Genomic DNA, 12,975 nt, shown 5'->3' with positions numbered 1-12,975 from the left:
TGTACAGTTGTGCTGTCTGGGAGAAAAAACAAACAAACAAACAAACCAGCTTGGAATAACAGTAGTGGAGTTTAAATCCCAAGTTGCTACAAAATTCCCTCTCAGGCAGCTTGACCTAAATTCCTATGGGCAATAAGGAAGCCACGTATTTGGAGCATTTGAAAGAAAACTAGAAAAATGCCCATCCATTATTGTATGGGGGGACATTCCTACTCTCTTTTGGAAGATGGATTAGGCAGATGACCTACTAAGTTTTTTTTTTTTCTTCTTTCACTAATTCCTACAATGTCATGAGTGTGTGTGCTTTGCCCTTTCCTAAATCATAATCTATTTGATCCAGCACCAGTCAAAGGTTTCAAAAAGCCCATTAAACCTCAAGAGGAAATCTTGAGTGGTTTGCTAATATCAACAGAAATCCAGATGGAATTACAATCATCTTTTATATACATTCGAGGGCATATTATGTAATACTAGCCATGGATTTAGTTTAATGCACCGCACCTTCCAATAAGCTGCTGGTGACACTTAATAACGATTTGAAACCTACAAAAAACTCTTTTGCCCTTGACAAAACCGTTTTAAAGCCCAGAGCCTGAGGTCAAGGGGCTTGGGTTATTCAGAGTCTGATGGGGAAACGGGGACAAGGGAAAGCGAGGATGGAAAAGACGTGGGGGGGAAGGAGGGGGAGACAGGCAGGAGAAGGAATTAAAAAGGGCAAAGAGGTGGAATAAAGAAAATCAGGAAGTCAGAATCGTGGTCAATCCGAGATAGACATGGGGGAGACAAGGTCAAAACTTCAAGCAAGCAGGGAGCAAAAAATGCACGGGATTGCTGAAGAGCGCTGCCGCTGCCCGCTGCAGCATCCTGCCGGCTCGGCTCGGCTCGGCTCGGCTCGGCCCGGCCCGGCTCGGCTCGGCTCGGCCCGGCTCGGGGCTCGGCTCGGCTCGGCTCGGGGCTCGCTCGGCTCGGCTGGGCGCTCTGCGCGGCTCGGCTCTGCGAGCCCGGCTCGGCTCGGCTCTGCGGGCTCGATTCGGCTCGGCTCGGCTCGGCTCGGCTCGGGGCTCGGCTCGGGGCTCGGCTCGGCTCTGCGGGCCCGATTCGGCTCGGCTCGGCTCGGCTCGGCTCGGGGCTCGGCTCGGGGCTCGGCTCGGCTCTGCGGGCCCGGCTCGGCTCGGCTCGGCTCGGCTCGGCTCCGCGGGCGGGCGCGGGGGCGGTGCTGGCGGGCGTGGCGCAGGTTGGGCGGGCCGGGCCCCGCGCCCGCCCCGCCCCGGCCCGCCCGGCGCGGGGGGAGCGGGACGCGGTACCGGGCAGGGCAGGGCGGCGCGTCCCCGGCGGCGGCGGCGGCCGCGCTTGACAGAGCGGGCGGCGGCTGCGGCCCCATGGAGCCCAGCTAGGGGCTGCCGCACCCTCCAGCGGAGGTAGGTGCCGCGGAGCGGATGCGCACCGACAGCCCAGGGCGGGCGGAGCCGTGACAGGTTGGCCGGGGCGGCGGCGGCGTTGTTTTGCGGGAATCGCAACCCCCCTCCAAGCCTTCTTCCCACCGGCGGCCGGGCGCTGCGGTACCGTGGGGAGGGCGGCGGCCCCGCGGTCCCCGCTTCGGCCCGTGACTATTGTTTCTGGTGGCGCCGGGCGGGCGCAGCGAGATGCCGGCGGTGGCGGCTTTGTGCGGGTCGTCCCGGCAGCGGGGCTGAGGCGGTGGGGGGACGCGGAGGGACCGCGGCGGGGAGAGGGACCGGGCGAGACCGTGACCGCGACCGCTCGAGCAGAGCCACCCACCCCACCCCCGCCCTTCCTCCTCCTTCTCCTCCTCCTCCTGCCTGCGCAACTTCTCCAAAATCACGGCCGTGGGTGCGCGGGGAGGAGCGGCCGGGCATCGCCCCCCGGCGCTCGCGGCTCCTGCCCCACGGGCACACGCACGGCGGGGCCACGGCGGCGCTCTGCGGAAAGGAGATAAAAACGTGTGACATGGATTTCAAGACGAGCGGTAATGGGATGATTTGGGGTCCCTCGCGGAGCCGGTCGCAGGCGAGGAGCAGGAGGAGAATTTACCCATCCGAAGTTGGGGCAGAAATTCCTCCCGCTGTCGCCCGGCTTCCTGGCGAAGTCTGCCAGGCGGATGGATGGACTGTCACCTGCGGCTCCCTTAATGGCTTTTTCTGGATGAGGCTGTCGCGGGGCGTGGGTCATCTGCGGCGGCGCGTACGTGGCGGTGGGTGCCGGGGTGAAGTGTCGTGCTCCAGAAGTTCTGCATCCCTCCGCGGGGATGCTGCATGGTGCGAGGGCTCTGGGCAAGAGTTGCAGGGCAGTTGTTCTCTTCTCTCATTTCAGCCCCAGCTCACCTCTTTTTTGAGAGATTCGTTCGGCTTTGGTTTATTTGCCGCTGTTGATGGTAGTTTTCTTGCATGTTCTCCGTCAGAATTATTTTTCTAAAAAGAAAAATTATTCAAATGGCGGGATTCAAAGTATATATATTGTTTAATGGGGATGTATTGTTAAAGAGGAACGCGTATCTGGTTGCCCATTAATTCTTCAGATATTTTCCGTTTAAACTTGATGAGGAAATGTTCTTTTTTCAAAGTAACCTTTCATGTCATTTATCATTAGCAAATCGGCTTAGCATTCAAAGGAAAGATTTCCTCATAAATATGCTACTAAGTACTAGTGTAATGTCTGAAACACTCCATAGGACAGAAATCAGCACACCTTCAGTTTTTTAATATGTAAATTTGAAAAACCTTTCCTTCCATTTCATGACGCTGTGAGTGGCCCTGGTTAATCAGATGTAGCTACAGTAACTAGCAGAGGAGGCTGCTGGTAGGCAGGGTGGTTTCCTGCACCACTCTGCTAGAGCAACCTGATCAGTTAATGCATCCTCACTATTTTGTCCTTGGCATCTCTGATGAATTTTATAGTATTTCTGTGAGGAGCATCAACAGGGAGAATCTGAAGTCTCTTTTCACCTTCAGAGATGACTGAAGCCAAATTTGAAGAGGGAATAACTGTTTGAGTTGACTGGAGAGTGCTGCTGAGTTCCTGTGTATACATTAAGTTCTGGAGGCGGTGCAATAGCCGGAGCTATCTGGGTCAGACTGGAAATCACCTCAGTGATGGGTTTTGCAGGGTCCTGGGCACTTCCTACTGAAGAAAAAAAATAAAAAAAAAAAAGACTGTTAAGCTTTTGCAACATGCACCGATTGCATTGTAGGCGAGATCTGGAGAATGGAGCAGGTCACACTGAGCACCCTGCAACTTCAGAATGCTTGAGTTCACTGTACGGAGCCTGCAGCAGTATGAATTACAGGGGAAAAAATGCATTTAGATGTAACAAAGGCTGCTGGCTCATCTCCTGCATGAGGAACTAATTTTTTTAAAAAAATCTGGCTCACGTTTCTGCCTCTGACACAAACTGCCAGTGTGGCTGTGGGCAAATCATTTCATGTTTCCCTCTCTGCTCATCTCTGCCTGACCTGCCAAGGTCTCATCTATACAGGGCTGTCTGTTCAGACCCCAGCTCAAACCCCTTACTTTCCACCAGCTGCCTTGCACACAGCAGTCTGAAACCAAATGTAGGTGGTACCTCTCTGCTCCAAGGGGTTACAGTTTGACATTCAAATACTGCTGCTGGAGCCAATCATACAGACGTAGCAGCCTCACAGCAACTCATCAATCTCTAATCCTACCCCTCTTCTAATCCAGTCATTCTCTGCTGCTGATGGAATTGCCCGGCATCATTTGAGCTGTGTTTGGCTGCGTGCTCACCCTCATGTCGGCGAGCCTTCATCAAGCCAGGAAAGCAAGTGGCAGTGGAGATGGGCTGAGGATCACCAGCTCTTCAGGACACAGACTGTCACTTGAGGCTACAAAACCCCTGGCACGAGAGGCCTGGTGTAATTTAGAAATAGAAATTAGAGCTAAAGGGTGAATTGCACCAATGTCACAGAAAAATGACCAGAAAATGGAACCGTGGGCATTCCTGCACAGCCAGCTGTGTGCTGGTCGGGAGGCAACGGAGGTGGAAGGGAGCAGCTCCCTCGGCGTAACAACGGCATTCTTATTTTAGCATGGAAGACAGCCAGAGATAAGGAGTGGTTGTCATCCGGATGGTTGGAGGATAAAAAAAAAAAGAAAAAAAAGAAAAGCTGTGTGGAAAAATATTTTGTTGTAGGTACTAAAGGAAAAAAAAAGCAGATAACCTTGCAAGTGATAGTCTAACTATGTAAAGCTGGCAGGACAAGGCTTTTCCCATAAAATCCAGAATCATCCTAATTAAGCCCAGACCCTGTTAAATGACACATGGCTTTATTTATTTCAGATGTTTCTAGGTCCTAAAGATGGGACCAAATGTGAAGAGTTTGATGTGGCAGATAGTTTAACCCCAATTACTTTTACATAAATCACACGATTGGTACAGTAGCCAAGTACCTCTGATGGGTGCCCCAGAGCTACTGATAAAAAAAAGATATTTTAGAAAATCCCCTGAAAAATCTATGCAGCGCAGGTGAGGGTTTATGGAAGAGAGGTGGCCATGCTCTCCACAGGCAGGAGGATAGCAGTGTGGGAGCTGTTGTGGTGCTGTGTGCTTGCTGGGCTGTAGGCACAGGCAGCTGAAATGGTGGCTTTGTAGAACAAGCAGCCAGAGAAAGGGACATAAAATGGGAGCTGACAAATATTTTTGTTATGAAACTGGGATGGATGAATGATTTATGGGGGTACTTGCTTTTATTTTATTTTATTTTATTTTGAGAGGAAGGAGATAGTTAGTGATGTGTGGCGCTAGCCACGGATGGCTTTGTTTTGAGATCAGGTTGTGCTGGGTTCTGCCTCCAGAAACGGCATCTACAGAACAACAATACAGTGAAGCACTTTCCAGCAGTGCTTGAGTTTCATAGACTCGTTTCAAGATGAAAAAGTTTTCCTTATGTTCAAAGCCGTAGTCTTAAATCCTCCCAGCAGACTCTAGATTTCAAAAAAGAGGTGTCTGTATAAGAGGTCCTAGGCTGCCAGGATCTTTGTTAGCCTGTCTCCGTTCTCCTAGGGAATTTCCTTTCCGGGATTTGCAATATTGCCCATCCCTCCCAGGGCACTGAGTTACTCTGTAAATAGGCCACTCTGCGGAGGAGCTGCTCTGCTGGGTGATTTAATGTTGCTTGTTAGTTCTGGCTTCCCTTTTTTCCCAGTCCCACCCAGTTCTATCCATACTGTCCTTTAGTGTACAGAGCAGTGCTGTAACATGGCTGAGGTGAGTTCACAGAGTCACATCTGTAGGATTTTGCCAGTCCTGTGGGTGGCTGGGTGTCCTGGGGGCTCTTGTGTCAGCTGCAGCTCCATACTCAATTGCTGGCTTTGGGTGTGAATGACTGGATCCCTCTGAGCAGGACCTGTTTCCAGCATCCTTTTGTATTTCCTTGTTAGTAGAATCATAGAGTAGTTGGATCAGAAGGGACCTTACAGGTAATCTAGTCCAACCCCCTGCAGTAAGCAGGGACATCTTCAACTAGATTAGGTTGCTTGAAGCCCTGTCCAACCTGACTTGGAATGTTTCCAGGCATGGGACAATTGTCACCACTCTGGGCAACCTGTTGCAGTGTCTCCTCGTTCTCCCAGTAAAAAAATTCTTCCTTATGTCCAGTTTAAGTTGACCCTAGTTTAAAACCATTACCCCTTGTCCAATTGCAACAGGATCTGCTAAAGCATCTGTCCATGTCTGTCTTGTCAGTCCTCGTTGGACATTGGAAGATGCTGTAGAGTTTTCCTGGAGCCTTTTCAAGGCTGAACAGCCCCAGCTCTCTCAGCCTGTCCTCATAGGAAAGGTGCTTCAACCCAGGATCATCTTCCTCGTGCTCCTCTGGACCCGTTCCAACAAGTCCATGTCTTTCCTGTGCTGAGGACACCAGAGCTGGATGCAGTATTCCAGGTGGGGTCTCACAAGAGTGGAGGGTGCCCTTGATCCCACTGTTTGTGTCACTGATGAAGTTATTAAAGGATACCAGTCCCAGTATGGACCTCTGAGGGACACCACTCATCACTGATCTCAATTTGTGCATGTCGTTGTTTGGAAATGCTTCTTTTAAGATATCAGATGGCTAAATGTTCTCAAGAATTAAACAGAGAGCCCGGGATAGGTCTCCTGTTTGTTCCCTCCACCCTCTTCAAGGAAAAGGTGTCCTTCAGCTTAGTAGCTTCCAGGTGTTTGTATTGCTCCCAGTCCCTTCAGAGTGGCTGGAGAGCAGCCACTATAGCCGGAGGAAGGCAACTGCTGCTGACTCGGAGAGTGGGTTTGGGTTCCCCGCACCTCCCCCATGGCAGGCACAGAGATACCAGAACAAACCCCAGGACCGACTGTCTGTGTCCCCAAATGTCTTATCATTGTGTTATCTTTGGGCTGATGATGGGGGGTGAGCTCTGATTGACAAGGGAGGTGAGGGAAGTTTGCTGTGACACCTCACTAAGCTTCAGTGGGGCTGCTGAGGACAGGTCCCTGAACATTCCAGATGCAGCTCCAAATTGATTTGGTCAGGCTAGTTTTGAAAACCAGTCTCTCTTCCAATGTCTGCATGTGATTCAACCTTTTTAATTATTCTGCACTTTTTCTGTGGCATGGAAACAAAGAGGGGGAAGTGCAGTGGCCACCAGGAGGGCCAAGAGGGCAATGGCTCTTGCCTGCCCTGGCAGTCAGCATGCTTCTCATAGCAAAGCCAAGTTATTTGGAGGAGTGCAGGTCTTTCAGTCCAGGAAAAAATAATTTGTTAATGGCCAGAGAATAATCACTTTACTCTGAAAAGCCTCTCCAGCTGCATTGCACCAACTGTTCTTTATCAGTCTCTGAATCCTTAATGACAGTAGCAGCTAATTTCTCTTTCTGTGTTTTTCTAGCTGCAATGTCTATTTTCTCTGAGTTTATTGAGAAAATAATGGAAGTCATTACATAGCTACTTGTCACCTTTCAGAGAAGAAAACTTCTCCCTGCCTGAATGGCCAAGTTAGTTATTTGGTGGCTGACTCAGACAATAGCAACTTTCTGTAGCCCATCAGTTATTAATCTGTGCCTAGTGAATAAACTAATTAACTAGAGGAGTGTTACTGAAGGTCTAGTCTGTGATTATCAGATTATGGTGAATAAACTGTTCACAAACAGTATGGCAAAGGCACATGTACATTCTGTTGCATATAAGCAAAAAAATCAAGGGTTAGGAGTGACAAAGTGAGAAATGTGAATTCATTCTGTTTATTTTCTTTTAAATTTGATTGTCTTTGAAGCTTATGTGGCAGTACTACACAAAATGATTCTTAGTTAAAAGAAAACTATTAGGTATTCCATATGTACCTATAATAACTAGGCTAAAGAAAAGATAGTGAGGAGCATTGGAATAGATGGGAAATGAGAATGGAAGACACAGAAAATAAAGTGAAATGTGAAGTATTTTTGTGTTTTCATGATACACATCTTTCTGGTTGTTGGTGATGGATCACTTGCTGTAGAGCTGGATCTACACAAGGCCACTGCAAAGCAAACAGGAAGGGCAACACATTGTTTTTTAATCAGGATTTTAACCAAGAAGTCAGGCATCACTGTCTGAATAATAGATGCCTTCATCTCCAGACTTGGTGATGGGGCTGGGGATCTGAGGCAGCTCTCAGCCAGGAGGTCTGCCCTGCAGAAATCTGGGGGAGAGGACTTCTGCTATAGCCAGAGCTCACTCTGCAGGCTGTGGGATGCTGAGGGGAGACCAGAAGGAAGTAGGAGCATATAACCAGATCCTAGAAGAAGGAGCACACAGAAGAGCCTTTCTGTTCTCATGTGACATCCTTGTAATTCATCTCTGGTCCCTGGGGGATGGATGGAGTTACCTCTTGCCTTTCCATGTCTGGAGAAGCCATGTGTGCTTAGGGTGGATTCACAAAGTTTCTGTGACAGAAGGAACTGGGCTCTGCCTTGGAGCTCTGCTGCATTGTGTGTGCAGGATATATCAAAGGCCATCATTCTCTCACGGGACTGGTGGTCCTAAGCTCACATCTCCCCCCCTTGTGCCTAAGCTTGTGTTCATTTTGCAGAAAATTGCTTGACCATGCTCCAGTTGTGCTACAACCAGAATAATGTTGGTAGGTGGAAGAAGACAGATGCAAGGAATTTACTTCCCTGCTCACCGAGGAAATGCATCTGCCTTTGGCTTGGGTTTGATGTTTAGGTCCCTAAGTGATTTTTTTTTTTAGATGCTTGTGTAACAGCTGTGTTTAGCTTTGAAATCATCACTTCTCTTTTAGGATACATTTTGGGGGTCACCACAGCTTTCTGTCCCCAAAAGGGGGGGTACTAAAGTGATGGGGGGAGCCATCAATTGGGTGCCATGAGTGCCATGGATGCCATGAGTGCTACAGACAGGAAAGTGGAAGCAGCGTAAGGCTGTGTGCTATGGATCCCCATGTTCCTAGCATGAACCTCAGAGCTGTGCAGTGACTGTCCTGAGGGACCTAGCACGGCCTCCCACCAGAAATTAATAGGTCAGGAGACAAGGTAGATGCCCTTGATCACAAACAGGCTACAGACACCTTAGACTCACTTTGGTTACTGGAAAGGCTGGTCAACACTCTTACTTTGTATTTGCTTTTTGATGGAACTGAAGAGCTCTTTTGCTTTGCAGCATAAAGATCCAAATATTTTGGGACCTGATAATTCTGATTTTCTTGAGAAGAGGTGCCCCTACATTCCTAGGGAGCTGAGGTTCTCAGTCGAGTAGCCTTTTATTTTTAAAAAGGAAGGAGGTGTTTTTATTAGAGTTTCCTGTTTTGAACTCTTTGGTTAGAGGGTATGAAGTGATCATAGAAGGAAGACTTATCATTTAGATAAGTTGTCTCTTTGTATTTTCTTATTTGTATACATAATACTCATACATAAATTACTTTCACACATATATATATATTATTATATATTTTGAATTGTGCAATTTCCCCCAGTTCTATTTAAGGCTGCTACTTAAAGGAAATCTAAATAAGGTTTCCTGTCAAGAATGGTTTAGATTTAGCTGGCCCTGCCTGGGGCTGAGGGATGGGTTAGAACACTTCCCAAGGTCCTTTTCAGGACCCTTGCTGTGATTCTAGGCAGTTACTGTAAAAAACAGATTCATAGTAGGTGGTGCTTCTTATGCTGAAAGGGTTTTGCTATAGCATTTAATGTGGTTATTTGTTCGAAAAGGAAATAATAGGTAATTGTAGCATAGTTACTGCTGCTGCATTGGACAAATGTTTCTTTAAAGAGGAAAACAACTGATGTTACATTTTTAGACCAGCACCATGATATGGCTGTGATTAATTTTTCCAGGAGCTTTGTGTTTTTTATATCTGCTTAAGTGTATTAACATTTTAAAAGGTCAAAGGTAAGCTTTAAAATGGATGCCAAATTAAGATGGATGGGAGGAAAATGACATTTACTTCTTGTTACTGCACATTGTTTGAATTTGACCAAAGGCAAAAACAAAACAAAGAACAGCCCTCCCCCCCATCCACATGTACGCACGCATGTGTGCATGCGTGGACAGCCAGCCATGTTCCCACCACCTGCCTTCCCTCCACACCTGGTCTGGCAAAATCTTATTCACCAGGGCTGATTAATCATGATAATCATCATTATTATCCTAACAAAATCAGTAGTCCAGTGTATTCACTTCCAGACATCCTTTGTATTCTTTTCCAAAGTATATAATTTAACTAGTGTGAGTGGACTCTGTAAATAAAAGTAGCTAAAATATAAATATTAGGAAAACATGGCTAATGAGAACTCTAACCACATTATCATTTCCTGCCCTTGCTGTGTTTGAGATGATGATTTCATCAGGGAAGGGACTGGACGCTCATCCCTATTCATGCAGCTCCTTGCACATTGAATCCCAGTGAAAGCAGAGAATAAAATATGGTGGGAATGATGCCTTTGGTTCCAGTGGGAGTGGTGGCCAGTCCCAGCCAAAAGCAAGGCTTTAGCAGAGCTGCTCTGTGACCACACCGGTGTACGACAACTTTGGGTTTGGACAGAGGGACGGCTCGAGGGAAGGACCAGGTCTTGTTTATGTCCATCATTTCCACTCTTGCCCTCAGATGATGGTGGGTGGCTATGCTGGTGATATGCCCTGTGCCTCAGGAACCTCAGCCACTCTATCAGGAAGGGACCCAGTCTGTTTTTGTGGATGCTGTTGAACAAGGCATATTCGCTCCTCTCACTTTGTGACATCTGCCAATATATGGGGGGTTTAAAACAAGGGAGAAAACTGCTAAAATTCCTTCAAATCCTTCTTCCTACTGGTGGAAGTGGCTTGTCAGGGAGGCTTCAGGCTATGTCCTGACCTCTGGACACTCAGCCCCAAGCCATATCCCAGAGCACACCCCAAACTGGTGGGGGCCATGAGGGCTGTGTTGCTCTGGGAAGAGTTACCCAGTGCCAGCTGTGGCTGAGCCACGTGTAACCAAGAAAAGGCAGTGCTGCTGTTCCCATACCCACATCCAGCTGCCACCCTTGGGCTCCCTGGGCAGGGTGGCTGCCCAGAAAACAGCGTGGGGGAAGAGAAGGGCTGGCAGCAGCTTCCTCAAGGGAGAAAGATGCAGCACTCAGCCCTGCCCCTGCACAGCAGCATTAGATGTGTCCAAGGATGGCATAGGGGATAGTCAAATCTTCTCCTCCCTCCCCAAGAAGCAGCAAGCTCTCCTAAGCTTCCCTTCCTGAGTGCTGAAAATGTTTGTCTGACAAACAAAAAAAAAAAAGGAAGGAAAAATGACAATTGCTCATATGCTTTGTTTCAGCATGAAAATGTATTTTTCATTTCAAACTGAATGGATTCTGAGTTGAATCTGAGCATAACAAACTAGACAGTTTTATTTTTTATTTTTGCCAAAATTGTTTTTAAACCACTCAACCCAAATATTTCTTTTTAATTTTTTTTATCCCAACCTTGCCACTAATGCAAACAACTCCATTATTTGCATAGCTCTAATTGCAGTGATTAAACAAACACAGCAAACTTAACAGAGCCTCATCACAGCCCCACAGCCAGCTTGGTCTGTATTTTGTCAGCAGAGAGGGAGATGTGGCTTTGTGTAGACTGAAAATAAATTACGGACTTTCTGGTATTTTTTTTCCCCTCCAAACTGATACAGTATCAATTTGGGAAATGAATAATTTTGCTTGTTCTTTTGCTAGCAGGATGAGAGGTATCTCCCTATTGTGAACCTGGTACAGTTTAAAAAGCATTTGGATTTTCAGTGCATCGTTCACATGTTACGCTTAAGTTGCAACCTATGTTGCTGTTGTTAGAATAATGTGTAGGGCTGCTACTCCGTTAGTAATACCCATATTAAAAATAAAGGAAAGAGGGACAAATCTGTTTGGAGTTTTTTTTCTGTGCATGTGGTGGGTATCTGAAGACAGGGTTAAGGAAAATCTTACATGGCTACAGTTCCATCAAATAGGAACAAACAATTTTTTGGACATTTTTTAATGACATTTATTTATAGCAGGTAGCTCACAGGCGGCTGCTATTTCTCAGCAGGCTGGAAGAATGTTCTCCAGATGGTTCTTGCTGTTTATGCTTTTATTCACTTCGCTTGAACACAGCAGCACTCTACACAAAACATGGAAAATTGGAAAATAAAAACAATTATGTTTTTACAAAGTGCCATGTGATTTGCTGAAATGTCTGAGCTGACTGATGAGCCATGTGTGGAGGCAGCGGGGGGATCACTCCTGTCACAGAAACCCAACGCCCCAGCCCCACATGGGTCACAGGCGTCGCCCCTGCTGCGAGGGAGTTTTAAATTTATCTCCCAAAAGGTGGTTTTGAGCAGAGCTGATAATTCTGCCCTCTGTGTTTGTGCCTTTTCTGCCTCCCTTTTCCTTCACAAGGGTTTGGGTGAATGTAGGAAAGGCTGTTGTTTTAATGACAGTATTTTTGTTGGGTTTTCTGTGAGTGTGCAGCCGCAAGGTGGGAGAGACGAGAGACAAAGCATTTCATAACCCTCACCTGTGCCATCCTGTTCCTTCTGCCCCTAATCTCACTGAAAATTATTAAGGCCTTTGGCTGGTCCACATGAAAGCAATAGCTAAAGTCAAGACTGATGCCCAAAGGGAGCAGCGTGCTCCATGATTTCTGTTGGTTACAGTGGTGAAGATAGGTATCCAAATGGTTGGTGGGCTCTTGCAGGCTTTTGTTGTGCAGCTTCTGCAGGACTACTTGCACAAAACATTCTCTAAAAATTCAAAGCAAGCTTTAAATGAAAGACTCTGGAATCTAGATTTTTTTCCATTAAAAACCTTAGGAAAATTGGGAAAATAACTCGATTTTTAAAATTTTCTTTTTAAAAGAACCCCAAACAAACTAGCTAAACAAAAAAAAAACAAACCCAAAAAAAACCACGAACCAGTCAATCATAAAAATAGATATTGACAAGCAGGATAAAGGTATTTTTGGGTTTTTTTAATAAATATATCTTAATGTATGGGTAAAAGAAATAAGTATTTCTTGCTTCTACTGAAAAAGAACAAGAGAATAACAAACACACAGCACTTCATGGCAGGTTTTCAGATACCAAAAAACATATACCAAGTTTAAACTTTGAAGCAGGACATGATCATTATTTCTTTGAGAACAGGAGCCTGCAGATTCCTTCAAAATCTAGTTTAAAGCCAGCAATACTTTTAGTGAAATTAAATTTCAAGAAATTAATGTGTGAACAGCTCAACCGGTTTTGGGGTTTTCTCTGGTAAATGGGCAGTGCTGCACAGCGCTGCAGTTCTCTCCCTTGCCCGTTACCCCAGAGACAGCCCTTTCCCAAGCAGAATTCTTGCTACATCAGCTCCATGCTGTTTATCTTCTGTTGCTCCCTTGGCAGTTATTATTTCTTAATGTGTTAATTGTAGTTCCTGTACCCTTGTGTGTGAGGGTGTGTAATGCTCATGGTAATGATGCCAACACATTCTCTAGTTCCTGGAATCAC

The 12,975-nt window shown here is 46.8% G+C and overlaps 1 protein-coding gene across 5 annotated transcripts in view; it reads left to right on the top strand.

Annotated features, from left to right (window-relative positions):
• The first annotated feature begins 1,290 nt into the window (after positions 1-1,290).
• RAI2 (retinoic acid induced 2) overlaps positions 1,291-12,975 on the top strand; it is a 45,212-nt gene continuing 33,527 nt past the window's right edge. Inside the window, exon 1 of one of the 5 annotated variants that reach the window (XM_014260655.2) lies at positions 1,291-1,418. The gene's annotated coding sequence lies outside the window, so the exon portion shown is untranslated. The other 4 variants (XM_088051494.1, XM_088051491.1, XM_088051493.1 and 1 more) reach the window with 4 other exon arrangements.

Source organism: Pseudopodoces humilis, chromosome 2, assembly GCF_049639895.1.
Source record: "Pseudopodoces humilis isolate 2021_Gansu_Grassland_sample_001 chromosome 2, ASM4963989v1, whole genome shotgun sequence".
Lineage (NCBI taxonomy): Eukaryota > Metazoa > Chordata > Aves > Passeriformes > Paridae > Pseudopodoces > Pseudopodoces humilis.
Note: the sequence above shows the minus strand (reverse complement) of the source record. Positions and strands in the feature narration are given on the sequence as shown.